Genomic DNA, 8,254 nt, shown 5'->3' with positions numbered 1-8,254 from the left:
GTTAAAACACAAATATCAATGTTTGAAATGCTCTTGCTTTCCCAGTCTTTTCTCTACTGTCACTCTTCTGAAGTCCAAATAACACAAAGCATTTACTCAGTATAATTTGTCCGGGCTGATAATTACTTAATGACACAATCTGAAATGCCAAGACACAATTACAATCTGATTCCAAGAGTTACCTTTAAGCCACTGACACAAGAGATTCAAAACCATGCTATCGTCTCCTACAAGAGGGAGTAAGGTTAAATTTCAGCAAGCAAATACTTACCTGGTAGGGGAGTCACCATGGTCAGGCAGGTGGTTTTCCCAGGGCGAGGCTCATACTCTGCACTATTTTTTTTTTTAAGGTCATGGAGCAGATCCTCCTAGAAGATATTTTCAAAACACACAGAAGACATGGAGGTGATTTTAGAAAGCCAGCATGGCTTCACCAAGGGCAAATCATGCCTGACTAATCTAGTGGCCTTCTAAAATGGAGTGATGCATCAGTGGACAAGGGAGGAGCTAGAGATGTCATCTACGTGGCCTTCTGTAAGGCCTTTGATACAGCCCCCACAACATTCTTACCTCTAAATTGGAGAGATATGGGTTTGATGGATGGACTGTTAGATGGATAAGGAATTGGCTAGATGGCCACTTGATGGCTCAATGTCCCAGGGTATATACTGGGTCGAATACTATTTAATATCTTCATCAATATCATAAATAGTGGGATCGAGTGCACCTTGAGCAAAGTTGCAGATGACACCCAGATGAGTGGTGCAGTTGACAAGCCTGAGGGACGGGATGCCATCAAGAGGGACCTTGACAGGCTTGAGGATGGGGCCCATGTGAACCTCATGAAGTTCAACAAGGCTAAGTGTAGGGTCCTGCACCTGGGTGACGGCAATCCCCAATATCGGTACAGCCTGGGGGAGGAATGGATTGAGAGCCGGCCTGCAGAGAAGGATTTGGGGATACTGGTGAATGAAAAATTGTACATGAGCCGGCAATGTGCACTTGCAGCCAAGAAAGCCAATAACAGCAAGAAACATGGTCTGCAGGTTGAGGGTACTCAGCTCTCATGAGACCCCACCTGGAGTACTTCATCCAGGTCTGGAGTCCTCAGCACAGGAAAGACCTGGACCTGTTGGACCAGGGGCATGAAAATGATCAGAGGGATGGAACACCCGTCCTATGAGGAAAGGCTGAGAGTGTTGGGGTTGTTCAGTCTGGAGAAGAGAAGGAGCCAAGCAGACCTTATTGCAGCCTTTCAATATATAAAGGGGGCTTACAAGAAAGACTGAGAAAGACTTTTTACCAAGGCCTGTAGTGACAGGATGAGGGGCAATGGTGTTAAACTGAAAGAGGGTAGATTTAGATTGCATATAAGGGAGAATTTTTTTATGATAAGAGTGGTGAGACAATGGAACAAGTTGCCCAGAGAAGTTGTGGATGCCCCATCACTAGAAGTTTTCAAGGCCAGGTTGGACGGGACTTTGAGCAACCTGATCTAGTGGAGGATGTCCCTGCCCTTGGCAAGGGAGTTGGACTAGATGATCTTTAAAGGTCCCTTCTAACCTAAACTTTTCTAGGATTCTATGAAATCCACTATGTATATGTGTGTGTATATATATATGTATGTAATGTCCCAAATCGTTCCAGACAATTGGTGCCTTTTTTTCCCTTCCTTGTGCTAGCACAGTGCTTGAGGTACTTTTGAGACCTTGTCATTTTCTCTAGGGACACCACAGTTAGACTGTGTTAGAAGTTAGTTAGAAGAGGTGAGTAGAGGTGGTTCGTTCAATCATGGTTGTAAAATTCATGGGCACAGACTCAATGGTATAGTGTGACTTCTGAGTCAAAAGCAGCTTGTGAGAAGTTCATACAAGGCCAAAGTAGAAGGCCATAGCCTAAAGTACATCTGTGCAGGTGGATAATCCTAATCCCTAGATGTGGAAGGAGGCAGTGAAGCCCACAGTGTGCCACCACCATCTCCTGCTCGGAACCTCTCCCAGGGCATTCACACCTCTCAGTTCTCCGAGGTCTGCCATAAATGTCTTGTGGTTGTCAAACGTGGAGATCTTGGCTGTGTTTTGCAGAGTAGGAAAGTTCATTATCCCAACTGTATGCAATGTCTCTTGCCCCTGTCTTGTCAAATTCACCTTGCTCACTTTGTATAGCTCCCTCGTCCTACTACTTCTGAGCTTTGGCTCTCCTTTCTTTCTATTTTTCCATTTTAAACCTTACACACCTTTTCACAGTCTGTTCTCTGGGCTCAGAGCTTCTTTCCCAGGGGAACTTGTAATACTTCTTTTCAGATCTCTCTATAGAAGTCTCCCCGTCTATAAATTGCCCAGGTACAAGCCTAATTTTTTTTTAGCTCAAGTGTTTGCAGACAGAGCCTTCCTTTGTGTCTCAAGTCAAGTCTTGGCATCACAACAAAATTGTTGCCATCATTTACAAAAGTCCAGATTGTACATTTACATGAATCACCCATTTGTGTCAGATTCTGTTAGAAGCAACTCACAGGACAGTTCATTTTAAAAAAAAATCTTCCAAAAAATAAAGGAAAAAATGACAATTTTAAAAAAATATCTGTTTTGGAAACAATGGCATTCACTGTCTGGAGATGTGGATCTTCCTACTTAAATTGATTGCTTATTTTTTAAGCACTGTGGATGCCTGAAGGTACTGTATGAATGTCAACCATTTGCCCATGTTTTTCTGAGCAAAGGTGGATCTGTTTCATTTTTGTTTTAAAGAGGTATTTGGCAAGTAGCGAAGAAATGTCTTGGTGTAAGAGATTGGCATGCCGTAGCCTGGGTTTAAATCTTAAGGCTTGCAGACAACAGTGACCCCACTGTTGCACTATTAACGTTCAGATATTTTTCATCTTACAGTGATACAAATGGGTCCCAGCCTAACATCTTGTCTGATCCATGACCACAAGACAAATTCTGGGTCATGACTGCCTTTCAAGGCCTGGAATTTGTGTGTGATGGGAACTGGAGGAGAGTTGTAAAAAACGTGTCCCTAGTTGCTTGATTAGGATTTTCCTTCAGGTTAGGGTAGGTTGTTACTGAAGAAAAACCACCTTACTCATAATGCTTAACTGTGCCGGTGAAAGCCTGTCAAACACCATTTCATCCAGAGCTCTGCCCTCCAGATAATGTAATGAATCTTGTAAACCCAGTAACTGATACACTTCTCAGAGCATCACCTTCCACCTAGTCTTTAAAAGATGAGAATGATAGTGATGCTGTTAGTTTGTAAGGACTACAGGATTACAGACTCAGTAATGATTTTAAGTGCACTGCCAGTATTAGAAAGGTCATAAATAGCTATCAAGAGCCTTCATCTTCATATCTGAGAAGAATTAAATACCATTAAAGTGAGCAGTGAAGCAAAGTTTTTACTACCTCCTACAGTAGTAGCCCATTGAAAAAGCCCTTGGTGTTAGAGGTCCAGGTTTTGCCAGACTATCATTCCCATCAAAATAATTTAATTCCAGCTGGCACTAATTTTTCAGTCCATTGTTCACAGAGGTTTAGAGAGATCGCATATTATCTGGAGAAGGGAAGTCGTCCATTTATTACTTGCCTGCCAATAAATCAGCCAAGAGCACATGGCCTACAAGCATGTATATGGATACCTTGCAGTGTTTCAAGCCCATTGTCATGTTCCAAGGGTGAATTGAGTTGATGTGTAGTTTGGAAGAAGCAGTTTCTTTCCTGAAAAGATGAGGGGACACAGTCCCATGGTATTTCCTCATAGCTGAGTTTATTCACAGTTACACTTGATAGAATTTAGATGGTAATTTGTACAGCTGGATTTCAGTGTCCACATGATAATTATTTCTTTGCTTAGTGTTTTAAACTGCTTTTGATTACTCCATCTTACTAGCACCTCAGAAGAAACATAGTTTTTAACATATTAATTGCTAAGGCTGGATCTGGGCAAATAGTGCAATGAATTTTGCTGATGTAGGTTTGGAAAGCTTAGGTGCAGGATTTTGGTTTCTACTCCCTTAGCACAGGGTTGCTGAAATTACTGAAGCCCTACCGGTGTAAGACAGGAGCAAATTTTTTCCCCTGATGTTTTTTATTTGGTAGACATACGCACTAGCAGGAACTCAAAGTCCCTTTTCTTGTAAAGACGTGATGTGCAAAATGTTAGGCTATAGTGTTACCTGGTATTATAAAGCCCTCCGAAGCAGGCAGAGTCCAGTGAGTTCTCAGCAAGGTGGGAACAGTGGCTCATTCACGTCACAGGTATATGCTATTTTTGGCATACAGTTGACTTTTCCTTATTAGGAAAATAAAAACTATTCAAACAGAAAGTTCTTCTTGCTTGGTATATATACCAATTTGGCTGCTTTCAGCCAGATTGATTTCCTTTCACCTGCAAAAACTTACTTTTTTAAAAGTCTGCAGCACTCTGTTTGAGGCCAGTTCGTTTCAAGCTCTCTCTGTCTCTGACTGTGGAAAAGAGTTATCCCTTGGAAATGATGATGGATCTGGTTATAAGCCCAGAGGAGAAGGAGTTAAGGTAGACAAATGAAGGGTGGTGAATGCACAGACTTCATTTGGCTTTCTGTCAGCAAAGCACATACCCATACACAGAGGGGGCCATGCACGGGAGAGGCTGCGGGGATGCCACATCTAGGCAGTGTGTCTGTACCACTCTCAACATTTGCTTTCTACATAACTTCTCCACTTGAACTTCCTAAAACAAGCTCTGGAGCTGGCTGGGCCAAGGATTTTCAAAGACGAACTGAGACAATGTTGATTTTGTGCCTTCCACAGAGATTAAACAGAAATGTTTTATTAATAATGTCTGGAAACCTTGTTCTAGCTCCCTTTTCTTGTTTTAATTGAATACTGCATCTGAGAACTACAACAAGGCCTGACTGAGGGCAAGTCAGTTCTAACAACATCACTCCAAGATGGTTTTTGCTCTATCCATGCCAATCCATTTTTGCACAAAAGTAGCAACTTACTAAATTAATACCTACTGACGCACATCAGCATAATATATAACCAGTAAGAAAAGCTGTGTCAGTCTATTCTTTATAGACTTTACTGAGGGGGTGAGATTATGCAGTTATTGTACAACATGACTTTTCCTTATTAGGAGAATAAAATCCCTTCCATTGGAAAGCGTCTCTTGGTCATCTCTTAAAGGACTTCACATTTTCTCCAGTCTCTTGTTATTTAAAAGGAATGTAATTCACATCCATAATGGTCATGGGTTATTTTCTGGACTAGATCTCTGTCAGGATGGCAGGCATACATTATACAAAGTGCAAGCATCAGTAAAATAGTGCAAGGCCAAGTGTAGCTTCCATTCTGTTCTGAATGAACGGAATGATAAATGAAAGATGTAAAGTTCTTTATTTCAGTATGTGTTTATGGTCCCAGCTGGAGATCAGCTCCCTTCCAGATTCTGTTAACACAGAAAGTGGAGTTGAATTTGGTCCAAATCATTCAGGATTTTTTTTTCTTATATTGAACCTAAACTGCTTTCTGAAAATTTTGTTGGGTTTAATCAGAACTAAACTGGAGCAACTTCATCCACAGCTGAGCCTGAACTGGAACTGACCCAAAATAGATACTGCTTCAACTTCCCAGCTCACAGATGAAGTTTTGCATGTCCTGACACCCCTTGAGCACTGTGGGACCCAGATGTCTTGTGAGATTTGGATTGAACCAGGTCTTAGTTGTGATTGTTCCAGAGTATCAGTATTGCTTTACCGTGATGCCCCGCTTAAAGACTGATGACTTCATGAAAAGAGGGATTTGTTTCATCTCAGAATTGGACATTTGATTTAAGCTAGTTGTCTTTTCCATTTACAGAGATAGACAGAGGCATATCCAGGGGAAGATTCACAGAGACAGCCCAAATGACTACTTTAGACTCATTTCATGATTTTCAGGAGAAAGTTGGATGAAAATTTCACAGTCAAAAGGTCTACACATGTACAGACACCTTTTCGATATTTCAGCCAACTGCTTCTTTGTTCCATCTCTCTCCAGCTGACATCTTCACTCTTCCCAAGGCACTTCTGGGCAGTAGCAAGAGCTTTGTGAAGCGACCAGCTTCCATGTCATGTGGAAAGTTCACATTTTTCAAAAGACGGCTTTTTCTCTGTTTCATCACAAACTGGCAGCACCAGTCTGAACAAAGCCAATGGAAAATATGCATTGGAAAGTCATCATGAACTAGCAGAAGAAGGGACAGAAGGAGATTGTATGATTTTTATTTGAATTTGAATTTCCATGATTGTATGAAAACAGGATGGTGAGAATCTCTCTCCCCTTTCTCCTCAACTCTTGTTCCATCTGTAAGTAGTCAAGAAGAGATTACAAAGAAAGAATGGGTTGTTCGAATTTGTTTGCCCATGAAAGTATCTGTTGCAAGAATTGGTTTTTTTCTCTCAAAGATCTAAAATGATTCATTTTACCAACCAGACTGGATGAATGTTGTGAAGTAGTTATACACAAATAGTTGAAATTTTTTTAATGAATCCACTTTAGTTATGTTTGCATCTGCTCTGGTTTTGCTTTCCACAAATATTCATGCAATTTGTTTTTTTAGAACAAGGTCCTTCTCGAAGTAAATATTAAGTATGAGCGCTCAAATGTATGTGCAAAGGAAATTTTACATTGCCTTTCTGCAAGGCTTCAGAAAAACAAGAAACCCAGAAGTATTAGGCTTATTCCTGCTGTCAAGGAGCAGTAAGAACACAGAGTAACTGAAGTGACACGTCCAAAGTGAAAAAGCCAGGTCTTGTGTCAAGGGTGAAATCCTAGTTCCCCCGGATTCAATAAGAGAATGCCCGTACACTTCTGCGTGACAAGATTTTATCATACTTCTAAGGTACTGAGTCCACTTTTTTTTGCCTAAGGGTCAATTAATGCTGACATAATAAATTCAAGAAAATCTCCTTATATTTTGGGGACTTTTAAATAGCACAGAGTAGGCAAATCATCCTTTTCCATTACTGTTCCAGATTAATTTTAGACAAGTTTCAGGCTGTGTGTCTGCCAAAAGAGATATTTTGCCAGCCCTGGCTATGCCCTCCCATTCCTTCCCTCACACCTGGCACGCTGGTTGTTTTGTTTAGCTAGACCGATGAGCTGACCCAGCAGAAAAAAAGGGATTGTGAGTTAGTTTTCAAAAAGATTGGTTTCCTTGTGATGAGGCCCCCCCGATCTGGCTGGCAGCTTGGCTGTGCAAAGAGAGGTGTCTGTAGAGGGGAGGTGGCAGAAGCACAGGGTCTGGGGGGGCACCATGGCATGGGACTGCCTCTAAAGTGCTTTTAAGCCAGCTGCATCCTCGCCCCCTGAGACAATCCTTTAGCAATAATGAGCAAGTAGTGTGGAAAGAGACTCCTTTAGCTGCTCCTCTGACTCTTCTGGACATCTTGTCTCAAAAAGCGGGGAAAGCAGAGATGCCATTTCAGTTTTCAGTAGATGAGGGGTGTTTGGGCAGCAGGCTGCAAAGCAGCCATGAAAACATGCTGCTTTGGCAAGGGAGGTTTTTCAGTCCTTTCTCAGAGTCAGGGAGGCATGTTGTCCTCCTTCCCGGTATTGCCAACATTTGCTAAAACAGAGAGGTGCATGCCAGGGGCTTCACCTCCACCCCATGTGCTTGCCCCTTGGGGTGTGCTTGTGCTCCAAGGGGGCTGCAAGCCCCAAACCCCGCCAGTGCTGCAGGGGCTCTGGGGCTCCACACAATGCACTCACGGTGCCGTGTTGCAGCCTCACGGGGAAGAGTTCTGTCCTCCTTTCCCCGCTCCTGCAGCACAGCCTGCCAGGCTGCTTCTGCTCCACTGCTTTCAAGGGGACAAACGACACACTGCCACTCAACCCAGGTGGGTGTCCTTGGACTTGCAGCTGTGTTGCCTATCTTGGCATTAGGAAATAGTCCTGAACTGCCTCTCCTGGCAGTCAGTGCCTCCACAGAAGCAGGGCAGCCACCTATTTCTGCTACTGGTGGAAATCCTTCCAGCACCAGGATGTTAAACCTCTAGCCTTCATCTAATCTTGCCCATCTACCCCTTCCCACCGTTCACTATCAATGTCTCCACAGCTGTAGATGTGTTTTGCCGGAGCCAAACTTAGTCATTTCAGGATCCCACAGGAGTACTGTTTCTAGACCCTTATAATTTTCCATTGTGCCTCTGTTGAAATAGAGAATACTGGAAGTCTTTTATGGAGGAGGCTTATAAAATATGAACATCTGTTTGTTATGAAACTTAATGCTG

At 42.6% G+C, this 8,254-nt stretch overlaps 1 pseudogene; it reads left to right on the top strand.

Moving 5' to 3' along the window:
* The first annotated feature begins 263 nt into the window (after window positions 1-263).
* On the top strand, window positions 264-399 carry LOC115350797 (annotated as a pseudogene).
* Window positions 400-8,254: the final 7,855 nt, after the last annotated feature.

The sequence above is a fragment of the Aquila chrysaetos genome, chromosome 14, assembly GCF_900496995.4.
Source record: "Aquila chrysaetos chrysaetos chromosome 14, bAquChr1.4, whole genome shotgun sequence".
In the NCBI taxonomy this organism is placed as follows: Eukaryota; Metazoa; Chordata; class Aves; order Accipitriformes; family Accipitridae; genus Aquila; species Aquila chrysaetos.
The sequence above is the reverse complement of the archived record's forward strand: the minus strand, read 5'-3'. Positions and strand labels throughout refer to the sequence as shown.